This window comes from Lynx canadensis, chromosome X (assembly GCF_007474595.2).
Source record: "Lynx canadensis isolate LIC74 chromosome X, mLynCan4.pri.v2, whole genome shotgun sequence".
Taxonomy (NCBI): domain Eukaryota; kingdom Metazoa; phylum Chordata; class Mammalia; order Carnivora; family Felidae; genus Lynx; species Lynx canadensis.
This window is the reverse complement of record NC_044321.2, coordinates 39303839-39329876: the sequence shown is the minus strand read 5'-3', so window position 1 is coordinate 39329876 and position 26038 is coordinate 39303839. Positions and strand designations below refer to the sequence as shown.

The 26038-nt window shown below is 44.9% G+C and overlaps 1 pseudogene; it reads right to left on the bottom strand.

The window, feature by feature from the left end:
• Positions 1 to 15930: 15930 nt before the first annotated feature.
• On the bottom strand, positions 15931 to 16550 carry LOC115506758 (annotated as a pseudogene).
• Between the last annotated feature and the right edge of the window lie 9488 nt (positions 16551 to 26038).

The window sequence follows — 26038 nt, the reverse complement described above, 5'->3', positions numbered from 1 at the left end:
TGCTACTCCTGAAATGAGTCAGGTGCAGCCTGCCCAGCTCAATGGCATCCCGATCCAGTCTCCACACGCCGTGAGGTGTGGACCCGGTCCCCTCAACTAGCCTGGCAAGAACCGTCAGAATTTGAACCTTGACCGTCTCTCCAATTTCAACTCCCTCCGGGATTGCTGCCCCAACTGCTGAGGAGACCTCGCGTCCAAGTACCTGAGGACTAAATGCTGCGATCTCTTGTCCTCGGAGTCAGACGCAGCACCGTTTCCTTTGGTGAGATGGTTTTCGTGCCTGCCGCGTCATTTTACGTGCCCGGAGTTCGTAGAGCTGGATTCACATGAGACGGATGTTTTGCTCTCACCGCTTCTGCTGAGTGCCTTCCGTTGACTCTGTGTCTCAAGGTGTGAAGAGCAGCGTCTCCTTTCCCAGCCCTCATTTGCTTCAAGGCTATGTATGACAGCTTCACGTGGCGGCGACCCCAGAATCATGATCCCGAAATGCCTCTGGATCCTCGGCCCAGGAGTTTGTGGGCCTGGGTTCTTCGGGCAGGTCAGCGTGGCCGAAAGGCTTTTTTGTTGGCTGCGAGCCCCTTTCAACACAAAAATAAATAACACGGACGTCGGTTCTATCTGCTCCCGCTGAGGGCTCAGACATAAAGCCCTTTCATTTCCTGAGAACCCTTAAGGAGACGACTTTGGGATGCACCTGAATCGTTCGTCGTTGGCTCCGAAGGGGCAGGTAGAAATCAGGCGATCGCGCAGCTCGTGGAGGGAAGGGGATTCGGATGTCTCTGCTTCGGGCCTGGGAGGAGGGAGGGCCCCGCTTTGTGCTCCGAGGTCAGAACCGGAGGCCCAGCAAGAGCGGACACAGGCGGCAGGCCCTCTGAGCTTTCTGCCATCCAGCATTCACACTGACTTGCCTTTGAGGCTAACAACGGAAGGCTAGACTTAGATTTTTCAAACCGTGCCTTGGATCAATTTGCCTGGTGTCTGAGGGCTGCGTTGAAAGTATATTCCGGCTGCTGATACTCTCGTGAAACAACAGCTTTAAAAAAACATTTAGCCTGTGGGGGGAGTATACCTGCTGAAAGAATTCACGTCTTCCCTTCTAAGTAACACCGAGTTTTACTCGGGAGCACCGTGTCCGTTCTAAAGTCTCTGCTCCTTCCACGGGAAGGCACACCACGGTCATGTATTCCTTGGAGGAAGAAAACGCATTACAATTGTTTGACTTGACCCCCGAGGAACACGACCGCAAGGGCAAGAAACATCTTGGGACTCCTGTAGCTTGTTACTTTGTTTCTCTACCCTGCGTACTATTCCTATTTTTCACCATCTCTTTTTACCTGTAACCTTCGTGATGAATCACAAACCGTATGCATGTGTCTTCTCTAACATTGGAACAGAGTGGTTAAGAGTACACACAGCCTCTAGAGCCAGACTGCCTGCATTCACATCTGGACTCCAACTGGCTCCCTGGCTATGAGCCCTTGGGCTTCTCTGAGCGTCAGTTTCCTCCTCCGTAAAAAAAGGAGATAATCATAGTGCTCACCTCGCAGAGTTTCGCAGTAAGTCATGTATATTTAGCCCTATAAAGGTATTAGGTATGAAAGCCATTATCTCTTAGTGTATCGGTGTATCCCTTAACGTGCCTCTTAACGTATCAGTGGAACGTTAACATTGGATCAAGATTCTGTAATTTCAAACAATAGGCAGGTGAGGGAGGAATATATATATTTCTATGTATATAAACATATCTCACATAAATATAAATACATTGTAAATATACATTTAAATACATATCTACCATTACAAATGAATACAAATTTAAATACATTATATAGCTGTCAAAGCCAGTCCAGAATATGGCGGCCAACAATTCCATTATTCCCTGTATCTGCGTGTTGGACCTCCCATCAAGAAGTGGAATCTGTTTCCCTTCCCCTCACATCGGGGCCGGCCTTGGGGTTTGATTTGACACAAGATGTGACAGAAGTGGCACCGTGTCAGCTCTGAGCCTAAGCCTTAAGAGGTTTGGCGACTTTCATTTTCGGCTCTCTTGGAATGCAGCCGCCATGTTGTGAGGAAGCCCAGGCTACCTTGCTAAAGAGAAAGAGACCATGCGGAGAGCCTTGTAGAGAGACCCGTGTGGAGAGAATGAGACACCACGTGGAGAGAGAGGACATGTGGAGAAAAGAGGCCCTTCAGCCGAGCTCACTGGGATGTAGCCACAAGAGTGCTGCTAGTTAATAACGTGGGGAGCAGTAGGTGTTTAAAGCTACTGAGTTTGGGGGTGGTTAATTATGCATCAATAAATAGATGGTTGGTTCCTTTAGATAGGTAAATATAGATTAACAGTCCTTAAATGGGGACGATTCTGCCCTCCATCAAAGGACTTTTGACAAGGAGACGTTTTTCATGGTCACAACTGAGAAAGGGGACACGATGCTACTGGCATCTAGTAGATAAACCAAAGACGCTGCAGCTAAAGATCCTACAATGCCCAGGACAGTCTGCCACAACAAGGAATTTTCTGGCACAACATGTCAGTAGTGCCAAGGTGGAGAAACCCTGATATGGATAGCTAGATGATAGATGATAGATCAGTAGATGATAGATTATAGATAGATCGAAGATTAGACAGATAGATAATAGAGAGGTGATAGATAGATAGACAGACAGACAGTTAAGATTAGGGGCTATTGAAATTGATATAAAAGCCGGCCTCCTAAAGCTTTGTTTTTAAAAGTCAAAAAATGAGTAAAAATAATACTGAATGTTCCCTTCGCTTCCTGCAAGGGGAGGACAGGGTCGCAGTTAAAGTGGTTAAGCGTGATTTAGAATGACTGCCCTTCATGGAATCACATGAATCCTCTGGCTCTCCCCACCCTACTTCTCCTGTCTCCAGCTCCCCCTGCACAGCCGCCCAGTGGTAGAATCTGGCGCTTGAACCTTCAACCTCCTTAACTCTCCTTAGTCCGGACGCAACCCACAGGCTTCTCAAACCGTGGCACAGCAGGCTACGGGTCCGTGTTCTCTCCTCAGCGCAAGCTCCCTGAAAGGAACCGTCACTGAGGGCTGGGCTTTTTCTCAGGAGGACGCAACTTCAGTGAGGGAGGAGGAGATATTCGTCCACCATGGTGGGAGGCAAGCAAGTATACACGCCGCGAATGCTCTGGAAGTCACAGGACAAGAGAGTCAGGGAAGGTTGATGGTGGAGAGAAAGCCCGAGAATCCCAGCTTTTTGACAGACACCTGATGCTGGAGCACCCCGACTTTGGCACGTCGACGACTGAGGAATGTGTTGGTCAGCCTCCTTATTACTTCGAGGCCTGGCCAGTGAACAGATGTCTGCTTATGGATAAGGCTGGAGACCCTCTGACCAAGAATTGCAGAGGAGGAGATGGAGCCCCCCCACCCCCACCCCAGCTCCTCATGCAAAACGTCTACTGTTTCTCAGAACTCTGCCCCGCCTAGGTCATCTGGAGGAGAGGCTGACTTTGCCAGCTTCCATGGGAACGCATGATATCTTTCTCTTGGGCTTGCCTTCCACTGGCTTCATTAAGAGGAACCCCTCAAATACCTCCTCCATGAGGATCTCTGCACATGTAGCAAGCGTCTGTCTGGCTCCTTTCACCAACAAAGAAAAAGATATCTAAGCTCTGGTAGGACATTTTCTAGTAAACATAATAACTTTTCTCAAATCTAAACGACATTCACATCATCGCCACCCCGCTCTCGAGATCGAGTCATTTCTGCGGGATGGCCCCCAGCCCAACTCCAATCACGCCACATTTTGCAGCCAGCGGGCGGTGGCTTGGAGTTCAAAGATGGTCTCTCTACGGGGCCTGCCCTACAGTCAGGAATCTTCTCCATCAGTGACCAAACCACAAGGCAAGCTGTAGAGGTTGTTCAGTCATGGCACCGGGTTCTGCTCCCCCACTAGGCTTTACTCATGGGGACGCTTGCCATGCAAAGAGTTTCACTGCTAAGGAGACGTTTCGTTCCTCACAGTTCTCGAAGAGAAGGACACTGAAGCACAAGCTCGTATTTTCTAAGCTATGATTACATTCATAAGGTTTAATCTACCCAAGCAATTTAAGTGATATGCATTAGAATTTTTTTTTTTCCGGCAAGAGTGAAGTAATTAGCCAGCGTTCAAGACGTCGTTCTTTGCCTCATCTTTCAGAAAAGAACTGACTGCTAATTCTCTGACTTCTAACCGCCGAGCCCTTTGCTCAAGGTCGTCAGCGGAATGATGCGGAAGTTACGAATTTATCCAGTGTAGCTGAACCAGAACCATGCCTGGCACACAGTAGGCGTTTAGTAAGTATTTGATATTGAAACAACTTACCCAATGACGCCGAATTTGGTGGCAGACATGGCATCAGGACACCCAGCCCCAGAGTATGCCGTCTGCTGCTCAGGCACTCTGTTCTCACACATCGATTTATTTTTACATGAACACATTTTTTGGAAAAAAAAATGTTTTCATCTATAATTTTAATATCCGGCCAACTGTGCCTAATGTTTAATGACATCTCATTAACAAAGAAACACTTTTAGAAGAACCACGGGGAAGTAACAACTGCTGCTTTTCTCCCCAGCACCTGACGCAAGGTTTCTCGGCAGGGGCCGAAGCGGATGACAACTCTCGCTCACTCCCAGCGCCCGAAGACTGAGTTTCAGGAGGCAAATGTCTTTTGCTGTGGCCTGACCCTCAAGACAATAGTGGGGCTGGCTTTAACTGGGGTGGAAACAAGGCATCAGTGTGGATGACATGAACTGATGCTCCTTGTGTGGCCCAAAACCGTCTCTTTCTCTGATTGGGTGGCCCATGGCCTGGAGACCCCCTATCAGGAGCTTTCCCATCATGTTAAGCAGTGCCCTCTCCCCTAGAACTCGTTGAGCCTTTTCCAGGGTCAAGAATACCCAGCCACGAGGTGCCACCTCTAATTCATAATCGCTAGTAGCCACACGGAGCAGGAACAGCTTAAGAGCAAGGGAAGTCTTGGCGTAAGGAGAGAACCCCCAAAAAAAGAGTAGGCCAAGTGGGAAGTGGGAAGGCTGTGGTGCTGTTTTTAACTTGTAATCGGTGACATTTTAGAAGGTTAAGGTTGAGAAATATCAGCTTCCCAGGAGACAGTCTTGGGCTTACTTCCCAACTCCTCTACTTACAAGCTGTGTGAACATATGCAAGTCACTTAGCATTTCCAACCCCGTTTCCTCATCTATAAAATGGTGGCATACAATCATGTCACCTGCTAGAGCTAATGACCACAAATGTGGCAACTCACAGCAACAGAATTGTATTCGCTCATCGTTCCGGAGGCCAGGAGCCCGGAAGCAAGGTGTTGGCGGGGTTGGTTCCTTCTGGGGGCTCTAAGGGAGAATCCATTCCGTGGCTGTCTCCCAGCTCCCGGTGACTGCTAACAGTCCTTGACATTCCTTGGCTTGTGGCCGAATTACTCCAACCTCTGCCTCCGCCTTCACGTGGCCTCCTTCTCTGCGTCTCAAATCTTCCCCTTCCTTCCCCCTTAAAAGGATACCAGTCATTGGATTTAGGGCCCACCACAATCCAGGGTGATCGCATCTTGAATCCCTCCACTTCATTATATCAGCAAATTACGTATCTTTTCCCAGTAAGGTCATATGCAGCAGCACTGGGGGCTAGGACTTGAACTGTGATTTGGAAGACAACCCACCACATTATCATATATGGTAGTTGTCAAGAGTTAGTGAGATAGGGGTGCCTGGGTGGCTCAGTTGGTTAAATGTCCGACTTCAGCCTCAGGTCATGATCTCACGGTTCGTGGGTTCGAGCCTCACATAGGGCTCTGTGGTGACAGTGTGGAGCCTGGAGCCTGCTTCAGATGTGTCTCCCTCTCTCTCTGCCTTTTCCCCGCTCGCACTCTGTCTCTGTCTCTCAAAAATGAATAAATGCATCTGTCTTTCTCTGTATATGACTTATTTCACTTAGCATAACACACTCCAGTTCCAGCCACGCAGATCCTGAGAGACTTAACAGAAGACCATGGGCGGGGGGGGGGGGGGGGAAGGAAAACAAAAAAAGTTAGAGAGGGAGGGAGCCAAACCATAAGAGGCTCTTAAAAACTGAGAATAAGATCCAAAGTAGGCTCCAGGCTCTGAGCTGTCAGCATAGAGCCCGATGCGGGGCTCAAACTCACAAACCGTGAGATCGTGACCTGAACCGAAATCAAGCAACTCTGACGCTCAACAGACTGAGCCACCCAGGTGCCCCATAGCCTATTTTATAAATAAAGTTTTATTGGAACACAAATGTACCCATTTCTTTACGTATTGTCCCTGGTTGCTTTTGTGCTCTAATGGCAGAGTAGATGTGACAAAGACCGTAGGGCTCTCAAAACCTGAATCACTGACTGTACAGAACACATTTGCTGACACCTTCTCTAATACAACGTAGGTTATCCTGAGGATAGAAGCAAATGGAAGCAAGCTCAGCTTTGCATTGCCTGGCTGTAGGGATTTCTACAGACTGAATGTTTGTGCTCTGCACCCCGCCCCCCAATTCTTATGTAGAAATCCTAACCCCCAATGCGATGGTATTAGGAGATGGGGCCTTCCGTCGTCGTCGTCGTGTGAGAACACAGTGAGAAGGTGCCAACTGTGAACCAGGAAGTGAGCTCTCGCCAGACATGAAATCTGCCAGCAATTTGATCTTGGAGCTCTCAGCCTCCAGAACTATGAGGAATAAATGTGTGTTATTTATACACCCCCCCCCACACCCAGTTCATGGTGTTCTGTTATAGAATGAACGTATTAAGACGGGAACAAAGGTGGGGCCCCCTGGGTGGCTCAGTCAGTTAAGCGTCTGACTTCGGCTCAGGTCATGATCTCACGGTTCGTGGGTTCGAGCCCCACGTCAGGCTCTGTGCTGATGGCTCAGAGCCTGGAGCCCGCTTCAGATTCTGGGTCTCCCTCTCTCTCTCTGCCCCTCCCCCCCTTCTCTCTCCCTCTCAAAAATAAGTAAACATAAAAAAGGGAAGAAAGAAACACAAATTAAAAAAAAAAAAAGACAGGAGAAAAGGGAGTATTGATGGATGTTCAATACAGTAAAGCAATCTCTAAAAGCCAGAGGCGTCCAAAGGAGGAGTGAGCTGTCTTGCCCCAAGTACTCAAGAAGCTAACTTCCCTCTTGGGAAAATAATACATTAGGTTTTTTTGTGGCCGTATAACAAATTACTACAAATATAGAGACTGAAAACCACACGCATTTATTTGCTTACAGTTACAGGTCAGAAGTCCAGCACAACATGGCTGGTGCTCTGCTCAGCGTGTCACAAGGCTGAAATCAAGGTGTCAGTGGGGCCAAATTCTCATCGGGAGATTCTAGGGAAGAGCCTCCTTCAGAGCTCGCTCCAGTTGTCAGAAATCAGTTCTTTATAGTTGTAGGATTTGTGAAAAAGAAGCCCCGAATGGAGCCATTTGCTCCCCGTGGCAGTAAACCCAGACTTGATTACTATTTCGGCCTCTGCCTGGAATGTGGCCTCTCAAGAGTCAATCTGAAATGGCTTGATCAGCAGCGGGGAGGTAACGCATGACAAACAGGACAGATTCTTACCCCCCCCCCCCGCCCCGCCCAGAAGAATCTGTCCTGGCCTGAAATAATCTTTTCTTTTACTAATAACTTCCTTGCCCCACCCTCCTGCCTATAAAAACCCTCCAGTGTGTACAACTCCTTAGGGCATCTCCTGACTTGCCAAATGGGTCGCTGCCCAAGTCATGAATCACTTAATAAAGCCAATTAGATCTTCAAATGTACGCAGTGGAATTTTGTTCTTTACCAGACCGAGGTCCCCATTTCCTTGTTGGCTGTGCGCTCACCTTCCTTCTCATGGGTCTCCTTCCATTTCCAAGTCAGCAATGGTTTGCTGAATCCTTGTGTTTTGAGTGTCTGACTTCCCCTCCGTGACTAGTTGGAGGAAACTGCTTTTCCAAGGCTCATGCGTTTAGGTCGGGCCGTCGGGATGATCTCTCTGTCTTCAGGTCCATGGTGCCATATAACATGACCAAATCATGGGAGTAAAAGCCATCACATTGACTCTCTAGGCATTATGCAAGGTGCATATGTGGTGGGGGGCGGGGGGCGGTATCTTGAGGTTAGAATTCCGCCTACCATCGATAAGAGATTTCTCATAGCATACTCAGCCGAACAAATTGGTGTTCAAAATACCTTCTAATCTTGAGAATCTATGATTCTGTAACTACACCGACGTTCACACTGAGAAGAGGGGCTTAGGTCACAGTTGCTGCCTCCATGCAGTTTTCCATGTGGTTAACACGCAAAACTACTAGCACTGTGTGAAATTAACGGTTCAACTGTAATGTAAGAGTCTATAGAAGGACCAAGGAGGAAAGAGATTGCAGAGGACTAAAAGGGTTAGAATATGTCCTTGGAGAAAGTGACTTGAACTGTTGCTTGAAGGAGGGTGCAATAGAAATAAAGTCTTTCCTTTTTTTACAACCCTGAGTGGTTTTTGTTCACTGTGCATTGACATTTCTAAAGTGTGATGCTGAAAAATAAGCTAAGAAAATTTATTTAAAGCTTAGAAATAGGCAAAAGGAAGATTGCGAATCTTTGCAAAGTCATACCAGAGCGCTGGCAGCATATTCACTTTGCCTGAGGATGAATTCTCTAGATCAGTGGGTCTCCAACTTGCATATGCATCAGAATCCCCTGGAGGGCTGGTTAAAACACCCAGCGCGCTGTGTCCCCTCCTAGAGTTTCTGATTCAGGAGGTCTGGGGTGGGGCTCAAGAAATTGCATTTCTAACAAGATTCCAGGGGGTGCTGGTCGAGGGAGCACACGTTGAGAACACCCCTTGTTTGACTTACCTGTCTACTACTGTCGATTAAGGCAAAGATTCTGGAAAGTTGCAGGTGAGTATGTAGAAGTTGCCAAGGATTTTTGTCCAGTAGAAATGCAAATGATCTCTGTCCCATGGAAAAGATAACCCCGATAGTTAGTTTTATTGCCCTGTAAGACTTTGACCTGTTTTATATTCTTTCCCCAGTTGGCTGTATATACTCGTTCCTCAGATCCTCCTTGGGACTGGTTTTACCACCCCAGTGATACATACTCTCATTAACAAGTTAAATAAATCTTCGTGTTAAAGACACTTCTGACATATGCTCACTATGTTCGCGTGATAGTCCTGATTTTTTAAGTTCTTTGAAAATTATACCCTGACAGGGCTGTGCGATCAAATAAGTTTTGGCAAGTCAAGTTAAAGAAATTTGCGCAGGATTCTTAACGATGCACCTCTCCCAGCCTTTAATTTGCTATTTAAAAAGTAGATGATGCAGCGTTTTACCAACTTACTCGACACCAGACGCTTTTTTTACTCAAAGCGTCTTTAGAAAATACCACCCTCCGTGGTTATTATCAGTGACATCACAGCCATTACCACAATCTCTCAAAGAACTGTAAGTTACCTAACTGCACTTCTTGAATCCCGTCTCAGGGAGAGCAGCTTATTTTTGAAGACAAGGAAGAGAGTTTTGTGCCAGTTGGCGTCGAGGAGGCCTCCATCACCAGATTCAGGGTGGTGGAAAGTTTGTCCCCTTTTTATCTCCTAACACCAAGCAGGACTCCAAATTCCCCTGAGAGTTCCCGGGAAAGGACAGAGAAATGTCTAATGCAGTTTTTCGTGCAGGAGCCAAGTCTCTCAGCACCAAAGATCTTTCTTCTCGGCCCAGCAAAATGTTTGTAGATTTCTCGTGGTTTAGGGGCAAAAGTACTTGCCATGTCATGAATTCTTGGTTCTGTTTCTGCAGCCCCACATCAGCAGAGGCCTGGATCGAGCCCAAACCCACGTTCCAACGACGGTTTCTCATTCTGGAAGGCTCTGTTGTCATTTGGGGCCTTTGGGCCCCCCTAGAAAGGCGCTCACTTTCTCTCTCCACAGCCAGCTGACTCCCTTGAGTACCAAACTAAAGTTGGAGAATTTGAGGATTGTAAAGGGTGACCGTTTGTGGTTCCCTTCAATTTACAGACAAACCTTGTAGGGAATCATGTCCCTCCATCTATGAGGTAGAGCAACTGCTTTCCTTACGGGTGAGCAAGGACCTGGAAGGCTGCTCCAATGGCCCATTGTGCGCTAGTCCAAAGTGAGTTAGCCACGTGGGTTTATATCTGAAGTTCCTGGAAGTGTTTCCGCCGGTGGGATTGTGGGGTAGTTCTTCCAATCTATAAATTCAGTCACGCTTTTTCTACCTACTGGAACGTTCTCTCTTAGGCAGCCATTTCCCGTGATCCATCGATACGGGGCACTTACTGGAGTCAGCTACCTCATTCTCGGGGGGCCAAGATTCGGGATGTATGGAGATTCTTAGCGTCGATGTGTCCGCACCAGTCCCTTTGGTATTGTGCAGACTGGAACAGAGTCCTGACGCTATGCAACAACCTGAGGCCGGAGGCCTCCTTCAGGAGAGTCTGTTAAGTTCCAAAGCTGAACGCCGGCTTTCTCCCTAACTACAATCAACGCCCTCTGTGAGCAAACCTTCCTATATTTGGCCAACTTGGTTTCCTCCTGTGTTGTCGTTTACTGTCAACTACATAAGCAATACTATGTCACGGGATTTCCTCTTTGCCTTGCAGACATGTTCCTATAATCCATTCCATTTGCGTGTGCAATGGCCACCATCTTGCACCTTTTTTTTAATTTAAACTTTACTTTTCAATGTTTATTTAGTTTTGAGAGATAGGGGGAGAGAGAGAGAGAGAAAGAACACATGGGTGTGCGTGTGGGAGAGTGGCAGAGAGAGGATCTGAAGCAGGCTCCGCTCCGCTGATAGCACAGAGCCTGATGCTGGGCTCAAACCAACACCATGAGATCATGATCTGAGCTGAAGTCATATGCGTAACCAACTGAGCCACCCAAGGGCCCTATTTAAACTTTTTATTTTGAAGTGCTTGTGAATTTAACTTGCAATTGTAGGAAATAGTAGAGACAGATCCTACGTACCATTTACCCAGTTTCCCCCAAAAGTAGCATCTTGCAAAATATAATACAGTATCACAACCAGGATATTGACATTGACGATGATCAGGGTGAATACTGTCTATCCTTACCCTGTTTGAGGCTCGCCTCCCCCGCCTAGAGATACCACCGCTAAGGAGTATTGGCAAAAGGGATCCCAATGCGAGTGCCAGCTGGAGAAGCATCCTTCACAACCAGGATATTGACATTGATATTGACAAACCAGAAAAAAAATGTTCCATCACCATAGGGATCCTTCCCGTTGCCCTTTTATGACTGCAGCCACCACCCTGTCTCCCATCACCTGACCCCTAGAAACCGATAATTTGTTCTCCATTTCTAAAAATTTACCTTCTCAAACTACATACCTGGAATCATATAGTACATAACCATTTGGAATTGGCTTATTTAAAAAAAAAAATTTTTTTAATGTTTATTTATTTTTGAGAGACAGAGACAGAGTGTGAGCAGGGGAGGGGCAGAGAGAGAGAGAAAGACACAGAATCTGAAGAGGCTCCAGGCTCCGAGCCATCAGCACAGAGCCTGACACGGGGCTCGAACTCTCAAGCCACGAGATCATGACCTGAGCAGAAGTCGGACGCTTAACCGACTGAGCCACCCAGGCACTCCTGGAATTGGCTTATTTTTTAAGTTAGTATAACTCCCTAGAGCGTCATCCATATGGTGACGTGTATCAATAGTCCACTCCTTGTTATTGCCGAGCAGATATGAATGTACCACCATTTGTTTAATCATTCAACCGTTGGAGGACATTGGGTTATTTTCCAGTTTGGGACTAATACCTTTATGCTCAGGTTTTTAGATGCATTAGGCTTTCACATTATGTGTGCCATTGCTGGGTCATAATGTAACTTTGTGTTTATTTAAGAGGCTGCCAAACTGTTTTCCAGAATGACTCTACCATTTTGCATTCCTACTAGCCAGGTCTGAGTGATTCAGTTCCTCTCCAACCTTGTCAGCATTTGGGATTATCACAGTTTTTTTTTTGTTTTGTTTTTATGTTAGCTCTTCTGAGAGGTGTGTAGGGATATCTCCTCATGGTCTTAATTTCCATTTCTCCGATGGCTAATGATATTGGCCATTTTCTAATGGCATTTATTGTTTCTTTACTGTTGAATTTGGAGAGTTCCTCCTTTATTTGAGATACAAGACCTTTGTCAGATATGTGGCTCGAAAACATTTGAGTGACTTCTACTGATCTGTCCCTGAGTTCACTGAATGTACCCTCTGTCAACTCCACTCGACTATTGAACCTGCACACGGGGAGTTTTTATTCTCTTACTATAATTTTCCATTTTTAATTTTCAGTTAGTCTTCTTCATAACTTCTGTTTCTTTACCAAGATCTTAAATTATCTCTCGAGTGTCTCAATGTAATTTGGAATTGCTTACTGAATTGTTTGTAGGGTGTTTGCTTTAAAACCTTTATCAGCGAATTCCAGCACCTGATTCATCTCTGGGGTGACAGAAGTTAAGTCTCATTTCTCCTTCCAGTTGTGATTTTCCTGGTTTCTGACGTAGGGTGATTTGTCAGTTGTGTCCTATCCCGGTCATCTTGGAGACCGTAGGTCCGAGTAACTCTTCCATTTTAAGAGGGGAATCACTTTGTTTAGCTTTATCGTGCAGGCCCTGGCCTCATTTTTGGACTGTGGCTCCAATATCATTTTCGGAGCCTTTGCGATACTCTTTTTCTCTACCTGACTTATCTCATGCCACTGGAGCGTCTACTGATTCTTGTTGATGCTGTTGGAGGGAGCTGAAGAAGCTTGCTCAGGTGGAGCTTCCTAGAACCTGGAGGTGGGGGAAGGGAGTGCTCCTGCTTCAGGGATGGATGGTGTTTCCTGACCCGCATTGTAGCAAGTTTCTCCTGTCTGTAGGGGATGGAGAGTGCCACCGTAGCTGAATGCTTGTCAAGGTTCCGTTGAATGGGGGGTAGGGAGAGTCTTAGGCCTGGAGGGGCAAATAACCTTCCTGGAAGCCTCCCTGCTGCTCGTGGGGGATGGAGAGTACATTCCTGGCTACACACTTATTGTGGCGTGATCCTACTTGCCAATCCCCTGCCCTCCCGCTGCGTACGTGGTGTCTCTGAGTGGGGAAGGAGAGCCTCAGGCTCAATAGGGAACAGGATGCTTTTCCAGCTGGCCCTTGCATTGGGATCCCTTTTGCCAATACTTCTTAGCTGTGCGGTATCTCCAGGTGGGGGAGGTAAGTCTCAAACGGGGTAAGGATAGAGAGTATTCACGCTGATCATTTCCCGTCCGTTGGGCTTCCAATTGGTTCACCATTGCTGATTCTGACAGGCACATAGAATATTGTTGGCGGGACTCCAACTGCATTTGGGGGAGGAGTGAGCCTATCAGGGGTGCCCTTTTTCTTAGTAGGTTGTGGGTTTGGAAAACACCAGGTCTGGGTGTCCTTCTTCTGTTGGGTGGGGGTTCCTCTAGTCCTGTGGTCCAACTTCCACGTTGCAGAGTTTTTCTTTGGTAATCTCATGAGTTATTTTCAGGGTTCATGGCCGCGTCCAGCAGAAAGGGGCAAAGAGATGTAAGTCGACACCTTCTTGCCCAGACCAGAGGTCTCATTTTCCTTCTCTCTCTATAATCTCTAGTTTTGCACTCCTGGAAATCTCGCAAGTCTCTTTACTATCACTTTGGCTTTATCGCTGCTTTTGCACTTGTCAGATGTTAGAGGGTCAATAATAATTGTAAAACGTTAGAACTTAGTGCGAGGTCAGTAAATATGCACTCATTTAACAAATACTGTGAAAATGGAGGCTGAAATGCTGGCACGTAAGCACTAAAAACATAGTAATCATGCTTTTGTTACAGAACAGGACTTTCTTTGTTACCATGTAAGCTTTTAAGTAAAGAGAACTTATATGTTTGTAATCATAGTGACCATTTATTGAACTCTTACGGTCCCCAGGCAATACGCTAAGGTCTTTAGTATATTATCTCACTAACTCTTTTTTTTATTTTTTTAAACATTTATTCATTTTTTTAATATGAAATTTATTGTCAAATTGGTTTTCATACAACCCCCAGTGCTCATCCCAACAGGTGCCCTCCTCAGTGCCCATTACCCAACCCCCCCCCCCATCAACCCTCTGTCTTTATTCCTCCCCACTCGCACTCTGTCTCTCTGCCTGTTTCTCAAAAATAAAGAAAGAACAAAAAAATTAAGTAAAGGAAAATGATAGATGTAGGCCTCATGTGTTCTCACCCCCAGCTCATTTCCTTCCCTCTCTCCCCAGAGGTAATCAGCATCATGAATTTAGAATTTATCATTAGCGCACAAACTTTAATTTACTTATTACATTTGTACACATCCCCAGCCCATACCAAGTATTATTTTTCAAGTTTTGAGCTTCGTATAAATGGGACCAAACCACATGAATCTGTGTGAACTTTGCTTTTGTCACTCAGTATTATGTAGTATAAGACACAACTTGAAGACTTCAGTTGGGTTTCTAGGTTGATCCTTTACCCAGCAAACTTGATGAATCCTCATTTGTTTTAATAATTTTATCTGTAGCGTCTCTTGAATTTTCTATGGAGACTGTCACACAATCTTCAAATGGAGACAGTTTGTCTCTTCCTAATCCGATGTAGATACACTTTGTTTTTCTTCACTTCCAGCATAAGGTTGGACAGAAGCACTTACTAATGCTTATTGAGACTCTGACTTTATGGGGTTGTGTCAAAAGTGTCACAATTAAATATAGGCTTGCTTCAGGCTATGGAAGGATATATTTGACTGAATTTTATCAAATACTTTCTCTGCTCCAGGGACTTGATCATATATGACTATATTCTTTATTAGTATGCTATAGCCCGGTAGTAGGTTTTCGGATCATGAACTATCATTTCATTTTGGGGATAAATTCTACTTGACTGATGTCTTGAAATGTTCCTGAGATTTGTTTTAATCAGGCACGGTAAGGCGACAGACATGAGAAGACTGCTTTTCAAATGAGAGTTTATTACTCATAGTTCCCAAGAGGAAAGAGCATGTCACGCCATAGGGGGCCACAGAGGGAAGTACCGGTGTCAGTCAGGGGGCAGAAGGAGTGAAGGGGCAATATGGCTGCCAGCCTTGATTGTGGCTTTGATGGCAAGGAATGGGCAAGGCAAGGTCAGCCTTTTCGGATTGGTGAGTTTGAATACTTTTAGCAGGCTCCAGGCTGTAGAGGTGGTCCCCAGTCGTCCTGTACCTGACCTTGGGGTGATTTAGGGCAGGGGGAATATTGGCTTCATGCGTGAGAGACTGAAGGAAGCGGTTGGGGATATGGATTAGTTGGTTTGCATGTGAAAGGCACGCCGGCGGGCAAGTTGTTTACAATTTCTAGAAATTAGCTCGCCCTGGGAGGGGAAGTCTCTCCAGATTAGCAAGGCTCCAAGATGTCAAAACGTAGAAAATACAGATGGTTGTAAAATACAACTGATACAGTTGAGATGCTTTCATTTTTTCTTTTGTTTTGTTTTTGGTACTGTTGAATTGGATATGATAACGTGTGCTTCATGAGATAGGTCTAGGATTTTCTTCCCTTAGATTCTCCTTCATAAATCGTGTGTGCGCACGTATGATTAAGGCTTTACTGGGGACCAGGCAGGACTGGGGCGAGGACCGTGCTGGGGGGAGCAGGGCCTGCATACCAGGCCAATACTGGTCTTCAGGGCAATGTCGGGGAGCTCAGGGCTGAGCCTTACAGGTGAGGGGTCCAGTTGGGCACCTCAAAGCAGAGACAACCATGAAAAGAAGGAAAGAAAAGAAGTAGAAAGGAACAAGAAGCGTGATTCTGGAGTGCAAGGAAGTCCAGCTTTTCCCCAGGTCCCCAGCGGGGCAGTACGAGCTCCTGGCTCCTATCTCCTGGCCTCAACAGGGCCCGACTTGTTGCCCTACATGGCAGTCATTCCGTGCATAGGGCCTGGGAGGAGGCAGGTGGGCTTCGCGTAAGCGGAGATCTCCTTCGGGCCAGAGGGTGATGAAGTCTTTCGTGTCTGACACATCCAGGCACTCGGGTTCAAATATACGGTGCAGGCCAAGGATGCCAGAAGCAAGGTGATCGTGTCCCCTGCGAATTGTGGCCTCTTGCCCAGAAACTGTGAGAAGAGCCTCCTCTTTTCGGGGAGCCCCTCCGAGTCCTCCTGCTTCAGGGTCTCAAAGTCACGGCTGTAGCAAACACTGGCCAGCTGGTTGGAGGTGTCTGTAACGTAGTTCTTCAAAATGTCCGCACGAATCTTCTCTTCCGCTTCCTCTCATAGGTTGTGCTTGTGAGCAGTGCGGGGAAGGATAGCATTGCTGTGGATGATCTTGCGAGCTTTATCAATCAAACAGGGCAGGCTGAAAGAGCCCAGGCTCAAGTTGAATGTCTCATGCAGCCGCTGGCTTCTGTCATAGTTGGAGCAGCCCTCATCACATACTTCGTTTCCTCACAGTTTGCATCTGGGTATTCCAGAAGCAGGTGGATAGTATGAGCCAGTCTATGGATGTCCCAGTAAGCCAAGGTCATGACCATTAGTTTAGCTTTCTGTGGACTCAGGGATAGCCTCGGTGGAACTGGGCTGGGATTTCATCTTTACAATTTTTCTTTAAGTTAGAAATTACAGCAAAATAAAAAGTTTAGGAAGGAAGGAATCCCCAAGAGTCAAAACTTAAAAGGAAACTTACTAAATACATAGGCACTCGTGCTTTGGCTACCCTAAGAGCATTACCTACATCAGTAGATAAAAGACTTGCATATTTTAACCACTTGGAGAGGCACCAAGGCCCTTGTGAGGCAAATAGATGGAATTAAGATCCCTGAATAAAAACACAGGCTGTCAAAACTGTGTACTCTATTCGGAGGTATAGACAGGATATAAACCCTTGCAAAGGTTAGTGCCTCGATCTGGATTTAGGTGAGAAAAAAGTCTCCCTCGAGACTAGAAGGTGTCTACCCTAATAGTATGATAGGAAAAAGATAGAATAAAATAGGCAGACAGGGAAAGGATTAGGACCCGAGGTCCCTGGGTGGGGAAAGACGTATTTTGGAACAATGCTGGGAGTATCTGACCACAGCAAACCCCCTTGGGTGTAAGGCTCTTCTTAAGAATGTCACAGATGGGGCGCCTGGGTGGCGCAGTCGGTTAAGCGTCCGACTTCAGCCAGGTCACTATCTCGCGGTCCGTGAGTTCGAGCCCCGCGTCGGGCTCTGGGCTGATGGCTCAGAGCCTGGAGCCTGTTTCCGATTCTGTGTCTCCCTCTCTCTCTGCCCTTCCCCCGTTCATGCTCTGTCTCTCTCTGTCCCACAAATAAAAATAAACGTTGAAAAAAAAAAAAAAAAAAGAATGTCACAGACACCCTCAGGAATCTGACAAAAGACCTGACTGAAAATAAGTGGACCAGAAAACCTTATGACCCACAAGGAACGGTATGGCCGTAGACCAACCCCCCCCCCGCCCCCCTCCCCCCGTACAATGGAAACGAGCCAATCAGGAATGGACAACGCAGCAGCTAGAGTTGTCCAGCCCATAAGGGTGGGATCTGGGAAGGAACGAGGGGGAAGGGAAAGGAGGGGCAACCAGAACCTTGTACCACAAGGACCCTTGCCTGTAGTCCTCCGGCGTTCACTTGCCAATGTCCCCTCTCAGCAAAGGGAGCTTTCCTCTATTCGTTTCTAATCTTACGTTCTAATAAATTTCTGCCTGCTGTTTATTTTGTGTCCACCTCTCCATTCTTCGAGGCGGGGAGACAACAAATCCCAGGTATTGCGGTAAAAAACCCTGCAACAATAGGGCACAAATCTAGACTACCTGTGTATCAGACGTCACTTACGCTCTCCGACGTATAGTTTTCCTTTCCTTCCTAACACCTGAAAGATTGAACCTTCCCATACCCTTGTGACTGTGTGGAAGGCTGTGATTAGCTTTTGCCCACGGTCACTTCTGGGCTGAGGAAGTCAAAAGCCCCTTTCCCATTTTTGCACTCTTTCTTCTCCTGCTGTGGAGACCTAGAAGCCATGACAACATCATAAAAGGGAAACAGCCTGGATCCTTCTGGATCACTGCTCCGGGGAGAGCTGCTCTGAAGAGATGCCCAGCTTGAAGCAGATTGTGTATGAGCAAGAAACAAACGTTTGTTGTCTGAAGCCACAAAGACTTCAGGATTCAATTCATTGCTCTCCTGCTCTCTCCCTACACACACTCACACACGCACACGCACACACAATTTATGAAGGAAAACATAAGAAAAGGAAATCCTACACATCTCATGAGGTAAAATCCAGCAGTGTACTGAAGGCAAAACAAAACAAAAATAAGAACATCGAGGGTTTGACCAAGAAATGCAACCAAGTAGGTTTTATCCTAGAAATGCAATGATAATCTGGTTTCAGAAAATATATTAATATGATTCTAGATTTATAATGAGAAATATATATATATAATTTTATTGATAAAGATATATATATATATATAATTTTATTTATATATATATTTCCCATTATAAATCTAGAATCATATTTTGGACTATATATATGTATATATATGTATATTTATATGTATATATATGTATATATGTGTATATATATGTATATCTATGTATATCTATGTATATATTGTCCAAAATATGATTCTAGATTTATAATGAGAAATATATATATATAATTTTATTTATAATTATATATATATAATTTTATTTATATATATATTTCTCATAAATCTAGAATCATATTTTGGACAATATATATATACATATATGTATATATACACATATATATGTATATATATATACACATATATGTGTATATATATATACATATATATGTGTATATGTATACATATATATACATGCATATATGTACATATACGTATACATATACACATATACATACTTGGTCTTCATCTTGGGCTCTGGCACCGAGCTCCTAAATTTCCTTTCATGAGAGCCATAAAGATGTCTTTGTTATGTTCATGAGGTGACTTTGGGAAAACACCTAATTGGGGGTCTGGTCACCAGTAGAACCAGTCCTGTGATGAGAGGGTTGGAAGTTTCAATCCCATCTCCTTGATTTCCGGGGAGGAGAAAGGGCCTGAAGATTGCGTTCAATCACCGATGGCCAATGATGTAATAAGGCCTCTATAAGCTCCCCCCACCAAAAGATAAGGTTTGGAAAGCTTCGGGATTGGTAAACACGCGAACATGTGGGGAGAGTGGCGGGCCTGGAAAGGGCGTGGAAGTTCTGCACCCTTTCCCCATACCTTGCCCTGTGGATCTCTTCTGTCTAGCTGCTACTGAGTTATTATGTCCTGTTATAATAAACCAGTAATCTTGGGGGTAAATGGGTTTCCAGAGTTCTGTGAGTCACTCAAGCAAATTTGTCAAACCTAAGGAAGGAGTTGTGGGAACCTCTGATTTATAACCAGTTGGTCAGAAGCACAGGCGACAATCTGGATTTGTCATTGGCACCTGAAGTGTGGGGGCCGCGAGAGTCTCGTGGGACTAAACCCTTAACCTGTGAGATCTGATGCTATTTCCAGATAGACAGTGTCAGAACTGAGTTGTAGGACACCCAGCTGGTGTGTGGAGAATTGCTTGGTGCTGTGGAAAAATCCACGCACACACACAGCAGAAATCTGGTGGTCAGTTCCCATTTACTGATATATCACACTCATAAATAAGATATTCTATCTTATCCTAAGACACTGAGTGATCCAAGGAACTCTGAAGAAATCAGTATACAAGTGGAAAACTGACCTCGAATTGATTACACTTCAAGAGACCTAAAAGAGAAAATCAAAATCCCACTGAAGGGACCCATCCTCAAAATTGGCTACATAGGATTTCCACACATAAATATTGCCTCCTTTTCCACCAAGCACGATCTTACAATTAAAATAACATAGGCATATATACAGTCAAGACAAGAAAACCAGCCATCCTGAATGAAAATCAGCATAAACAAACATGAAGAATATTTATTATTTTGAACCTCACATAATGGAATTACCAAGAAAACAAAGATTTGAAACTCAGTGGCATAACATTTTCAGAAATAACAGGATATAGTTTTTTTCATTTCCAGAAATTGTTGGTAATTGCAACCAACTCAGTGAACATGGTAAAAACAAAAACAAAGCACAGTTAAGAGACCTTGAATCTGAAAACAAACATGTTTATTACATCTCTAGTAGAAATTCCAGGAGAGGAGAACACAAAGCCTGGAAGAGAAATAACATTGGAAAAGATAATGACATTGAGAATCATACCAAATCTCAAGCTGAATAAATAAAAATAAATCCCCCCCAAAAACCCCCATATTCAGACACATCATCGTGAAGCTGCTATGTATCGAAGACTAAAAGAATATCTTCATTGCTATGTAGGAAGAAATTGGCAGATTAAAGACAGTTCGACTGGCATCATACTCTTAATCCAAAGATTAAGGAAGATAATGGGGACTTGAGAGAAAAATAGCTGTATCTAGCTAAACTATCTTTTTTTTTTTAAATCTTGTTAATGTTTATTTTTGGGAGAGAGAGACAAAGTGTGAGCAGGGGAGGGTCAGAGAGAGAGAGAGAGACACAGAATCCGAAGTGGGCTCCGGGCTCCGAGCTGTCAGCACAGAGCCCAACGCGGGGCTCGAACGCGCAGACCGCAAGATCGTGACCTGAGCCGAAGTCGGATGCTCAACCGACTGAGCCACCCAGGCGCCCCTCAACTATCTTTGAAGATGAAAGTCAAAAGAAAGAGATTTGTAGACAACACTGAACTTACTACCAGCTTACGTAACCATCAGTGAAGAAATGTATACCTCACAGACACTAAAAATCTGGATGCCTTTTTCTGCTTCACAACCCGAAGCGCAGCAAGTCCGGTACTATGCATTTCTGTTCCATCTTCTTGTTTTCAGAGATGACAGTCCCTTTTGACTAGATGTCCTTTTGACTAGAAAGCTCCCGATGTCTTTATACCTTCTTTTCAGTTTCCATATAACTTCCAGGATAATGTAGCTCTGTGCTTCTCAAACTACCAATGGTGAAGCGCGATCTTTTGTTTTTTTCCTAATAGATGGCGTACCGATACTTTGCCAAAGTCAACTGATTCCTCATTTGGGTGCGGCAGCAGCATCAACTTGCTCAAAAAATGTTCAGATACTTTATCTCGATGTATGTATTTACTGCAGACCGATAACAGATCGTTCTTGGACCAGCAGTGATGTGCGGACCACAATTTGGGTAGCGCTGATCTGGCTAAAAGTCAGTTCTGAGAATTCCACTTAAAAGTAGGTAATGGCTCTCCATAACTACAGGAAAAAATCCAAATTCCAAATAATACGGCATACAAGATCCTTTGTGATCTGCCTCTCTGGTTTCCTCTCCTACCTGTGTCTGCCCCAAATTTTACACCCCAGAAACAATTAAGTGCTCTCCGTTTCTTAATCACTCAGAATCATTAGGAAAGGTGAAGAAACAAACTCTAAGCTGAGATTCCTCGAGCAAATCCCAAAGCCGGACTGCAGAAGGGAAAGCCACCAGGGAAGCTACTATTTCCTCTACATCAGGAAGCTTCTGGTTCCAGAACCATCTAGCCACTGCCATAAAAAAAAAAAAAAGCTGCTACAATCAGAACAATCATCACCAGTGCCACTGCAGAACCACACCATGCCTGCTATGATCTACACCAGAAAAATTGACACCCCACCCCCTGTCTCTCAACACCCATGAATCTAGTTCCTCGACATGGGATCCTCTGTTAATGCTACCGTAGGAAAATTCTGTCTTCCATATCTTACACGCATGCACCGGATTGGGTAGACCTTGTATACACACAGAACCGGTCGCCACGGAGTCCATGCAATGTAGATTTTAATTTTCCAACCTCTGTAGAAGAGAAAAGGACACTAGATCAGTGTTTTTCATAATCCACTAATGGATTATGAAATTAATTTAGGGTGTCACGACTCATATTTTTTTAATTTTTTTTAATGTTTATTTATTTTTGAGAGACAAAGGGAGACAGCATGAGCAGGAGAGGGCAGAGAGAGAGAGAGGGAGACTCAGAATATGAAGCAGGCTCCAGGCTCTGAGCTGTCAACACAGCCTGACGCGGGGCTCGAACTCAGGAGCCATGAGATCATGACCTGAGACGAAGTCAGACGCTCAACCGACCAAGCCACCCAGGCGTTCCATGACTCATATTTTTTAATGAAATGGAATGGGATGGGATAGAGTAGAAAAATCACAGTGCGCATTCAGAGTTACTAACGTTTCATGAAAATGTCGTTTCAGTTGTATAAGTAAAGACCATGTAATATGGAAATGTCCTGGGACACTATCTAAAATGTGTTTATTACTGTAGGTTCCAATCCAAAAAGTTTTAAATGTGTTAGACTAGTGCAATGATTCTCGAACTTTAGCCTGTATCAGAATCCCCTGGGGGGGGACCTGTGAAAGCACAGATGGTGGGCCCCCTCCCAAGTTTCTGATTCACATCTGGGGTGAGGCCTGAGAATTTACATTTCTAACAGGTTCGCAGGTGACGTTGATGCTGTTGGTCCAAAGAATGTACTCTGAGAACAGCTGGTCTAGAACAGTTGTTCTTGACATTGGCTGCACATGAGAATCATCTGTGGAGCCTTTAAACATCCTGATGCCAGGCTGCACTCCAGATCAATGACACAAGATTCTCTCGGGGGGATACTGGGCCATCGGTTTTTTAACACTCCACCCATGATCTTCATGCGAAGCCAAGAACAAGAATCATGGCTCTGGAAGCATGTCTATCTACGAGTTTTCACCATATTTGTCTAAACCTGTCATTCTTTAAGTTATCACCTTCAGGAACTGTTTCAGAAGCGTTTGATCTCTAGATCATCTTCCTTTCTCTGGCTTACCAGCTCTGCGACCCCGGGCTGGATCATGAAGCTCTGTTTCTTCGCCCACATAACGCAGACCATAGCAAAACACCTTGTCATCCTCACAAGGATGGACACGATATCTTACAGGCAAAAGACCAGCTTTATAAATGGTGACACTGATGTGCCTCAAGTTCAGGGTACATGCAGGGTAGAGCGTCAAGTGATGAAGGAATACATTTTGACCAGTGTTAGACTTTTAAGGCGCTCACGTGTTTGAATGTTACCTTGGAGTTTGGACAATACGTTGCACAGTGGAAATTTTTAAGCAAGGAGTTGACATGAATCACTTGTGCTATTTTTTCAAACAAGAACCCTGGTGACCAAGTTTCTCTAATGGGAAGCAGAAAGAAAAGCCCAGAAAGCAAGAGCAAGTCAGAGAGAATGAGGGTCGGAACTGCAGCAGTGGACGACAGGACAGAGAGTCGGGTGCTGCTTCAAGATACCTCTTGGCAGAATAAACAGAGCTTGGGTGAGGTAATTAACAGAGAAGAAAATTCACTTGGGTTCTGTTCACATATGATACTAAAACATTCAGACTTTTAAAATGGAATTTTATCCATGGGCTGTATATATAGTTATCTCATTCCTTGGTTAGACGTTCAAATAAAGTGCTGAATACTTTGGTATTATTTCCTTTCTTAAAGTTTTTATTAAATTTTTTAATGTTTATTTTTGAGAGAGAGAGAGAGAGAGAGAGTGCATGTGTGTGCGGGGGAGGGGCCGAGAGAGAGGGAGACACAGAATCGGAAGCAGGATCCAGGCTCTGAGCTGTCAGCACAGAGCCTGATGTGGGGTTTGAACTCCACGAACCGTGAGATCGTGACCCGAGCTGAATTCGGGTGTGATGCTCAACTGACTGAGCCACCCAGGTGCCCCCTTAAGTTTTTATTTTAATTCCAGTTAGTTAACACACAGTGTAATATTAGTTTCAGGTGTACAATGTAGTGATTCAACACTTCCATACATCACCCGGGGCTCGTCAGAACAAATGCCCTCCTTGATCCTCATCGCATTTGGGCGTTATTTTAGATTTATTATAGATCAATTTAAAGAAATTATTCATACTTCCAATCTGGTCAGAATTTGACTAGATGCAAAAAAAAAAAAAAAAAAAAAAAGAATCTGATGAATTGCCCAATACGATTTCACTTCTTCCACGAACAATAAAGTAATGCTGCTCTTTACTTATGATGAAGAAAGACCAGTAGCATGACGTTAGCAAGACATGACAAACACAAAAGGAGCCAAACTGGTATTTTTACCACAAGTCTGACTACCACGAGGCGCACGGTAGTCTCAAAATAAGATTAACAAGCCTTTTCTAAGAACCAGAGCTTGGGGAATACTGCATATTGTGCCCCTTGGAAAGTCCTCATAATATTAGCATGTTAAAGACTCCACGGAGTCATGCGCAAAGAAACACGTTTCTGTTCTGCTTAACGCAGCGTCTCCTCTCTTTACGAGACCGTGGAAGACTTTACTGTTTTTCATTTATTCGTAACATCTAGTTACATTCTGTGAAAGCAGTGCAAGTGACAGCACACTTTGGGCTACAGAAATTTAGAAGAAAGGTCTCCCACCTTGCAAACGATACACCTGCAAGCACTATTGTGCTTGTATGTTACTTATATCTTTCATACGTTGTACAACCGCTACCGTCCTTAAGCATTACATACAGTGTATAATCTACATGAGACAGAACTCTAAGGTGATGTGATATAAAATGGTATTTCTGGATTGCTTTTTCTTTGTGCGTGGCCTAAAAATTCTATGTTAGTAGCCGACAAAGTGGGCTGACAAGCAAAGAAAATGACCAGGCACAAAGAGCGACATTTCATAAGGTAAAAGGGTCAGTTCACTCATAAGACGTTAAGTGTTCTAAATGTGTCTGCTGCAAACAACAGAGCTTGAAAGTACACGAAGCAAAATCGGATAGAAGTGAAGGCAGAGATGGGTGAATTTACGATTGCAGATGGGAATTTTCCACGCTCCCCTCTTAGTAGTTGATGGAACAAGCATACGGAAATGCAGCGAGGATATAAAAGAACCGAACAAAAGTATCAATCACCTGGACCTAATTGACACCTATTTACAGAAGATTTCACGTAAGGACAGCAAAACGCTCATTATCTCCCTAATATCGCCCTACATCCGGGGTACTAAAACAAACCTTAAGAACTTTAAAAGAAAGTGACACGAAGCGTCTTCTCTGGCAGCAAGCGGAGTTAAACCAGACGTTTACTTGCAGAAAGACGTCTGGAAAATTCCCAAGCTCTCAGAAATGAAACAAAAGACTTCTGAATAATCCGTGAGTCAAAAAGGAAGTTCCGAGAGAGATAAGAAAATAGTTTGAGCTGAAAGAGAAGTGAAAATCCAGCATGACAAAATTTGTGAGGCGCACTGTCAATACTCCAGTTGAGGGGGGCCTGGGTGGCTCAGTCGGTTGGGCGGCCGACTTCGGCTCAGGTCATGATCTCGAGGTCCGTGAGTTCGAGCGCCGCGTCGGGCTCTGTGCTGACAGCTCAGAGCCTGGAGCCTGCTTCGGATTCTGTGTCTCCCTCTCTCTCTGACCCTCCCCTGTTCATGCTCTCTCTCTGTCTCAAAAAAAAAAAAAAAATGTTATTAAAAAATTTAAAAAAAATACTCCAATTGAAACACGATTGCCAGAGTGGATTTAAAAACCAAGACCCCTCTACGTGCCATCCGTAATGATCTAGAATGGGGGGGGAGATGTACAGCATTCGATGCTTGTATAGTTCCCCCTTTACGAGAAAATACAACCTATCAGTCAAATTCACGTAGCCAGTCTCACATAAACTTCAATACCCTGAATGGAACCAACAAATAGTGAGGGGGACCTCTGTCAACCTGTCTACATTTTATGGGACACCAGCCTTCTCTCAGGAAACCGCGGACACTGGGCACACAACACAGAACAGCCTGCTATGCAAATGGACTGACTGAAGCCCTCACTGTTCGTCTGAATATGAACTGCTGATAACGCCTAATTTCGTTCTCGTTGTCGTTTGTTTTTTTTTTTTTTAAGGAAATATCCTGATATTTTCTTCCCCTACCCAAGTGGATCATTTCATGGACCCAACCCAGAA